Genomic DNA, 1403 nt, shown 5'->3' on the forward strand with positions numbered 1-1403 from the left:
GGGGGGGCATTGTTGATTTTGTGACGAATAGATCTCGTCTACATCGTACCCTTTACTAGAAAGTTACATTTATTTAAAAAGAAGAATGAAAGCACGACATTTAGTTGCAAAATTACAACGTTTCAGCAGTGATACTATGCTGAAGAGATCTGGCACCACAATATCTCGCGACCTCAGTGCTTTCTTGTCGCATCTCCATTTTGTATAACAGTGAAAACAGTTCATAACAAAGAGTGAGCTTATGAAGAAGTCACATTTTCAATATTTAAACAAATGGAGATACGACAAGAAAGCACTGAAGTCGCGCTGTCTACTTTACTATAAGAGTATAATATTCCATCTCAAAATTGATGGATTAGAAATAAAAGACAACTAAACACTGTGTCTTGTAAAATTGTTTTGAAAAAAAAAATGGAGGTAGTGCTTTTTTGACAGCTGCTCCCTCAGTGTGGAATCCCCTCTCCCTCCAGTGCCTACTTCAGTTAAAACTGGTCTCTATAAACATTCTTATTTAAATCCAAATGTTTTACCAACTATTTTGATTCTTCTTTCAACAAGCGTGATCAGCAGCTGCAGTGATTGCCTTATTAGTCTCTGTGTTCTTTTGTTAGATTATTATTGTGTACAACATTAAGTATTTGAAAGGATTATTGTACGTTGAATGGGCCAGTTTGAGTGGATCGTGTCAAATTTGTTGCTTCGTTTTGTTTTGTTTGTTTCTTTTCGTTTCGATTTGTTTTGTTTTGTTTTGTTTTGTTTGTTTGTTGTTGTTTTTTTGGTTTATTTGTCTTATTGCGAAGCGCCTAGAGCCACAAGGGAGTGGGTGCAATCATGGAAGTGATCTTTATTATTATCATTATTTCTTATTATCAACAAAAAACGGGACAGAAAACAAAAGCCAACAAACCGCAATATCACGTTTGAATCCAGCTCGAAATAGCGTTGACTTTTGATTGAATCTTCGATGATTCGTTAGCTGGTAGCGCCGCTGTCTTATGTTACCAACCTTAATTACAGGTCTTTGTTTCCTCCAGTCTCTGAGCGATCTCTCTGGAATACGGGCGACCATTGTTTTCCCCGTTTCTGTGCGCTCCCCGGCTTGGTGCGCTCCCTTGGGATGGGAGGTAATTTTTCCCTTCTACTTGTTTCTGAGTGCACCCCAAGATATTATATTGCCAGATTGCGATTTCTCCTTCACTATTTCTAAGTGCTCCCCCAATTTAGACTGCCATTTCCCACTCTCTGTTTTTGAGCGCTCATCCAGGGCATGAACGCTCACAAGAACCTTGAAACAAATAAATCGATTGTTCCACTTGCACCAATTCAGGGAATACCAGTGACCCTGCCGTATACATTGGATGTCCAGAAGTTGGTAACATAGCCCTTTGTCGTTTCAAAACATA

Source organism: Aplysia californica, unplaced genomic scaffold (genome assembly GCF_000002075.1).
Source record: "Aplysia californica isolate F4 #8 unplaced genomic scaffold, AplCal3.0 scaffold00152, whole genome shotgun sequence".
Classification (NCBI taxonomy): Eukaryota; Metazoa; Mollusca; class Gastropoda; order Aplysiida; family Aplysiidae; genus Aplysia; species Aplysia californica.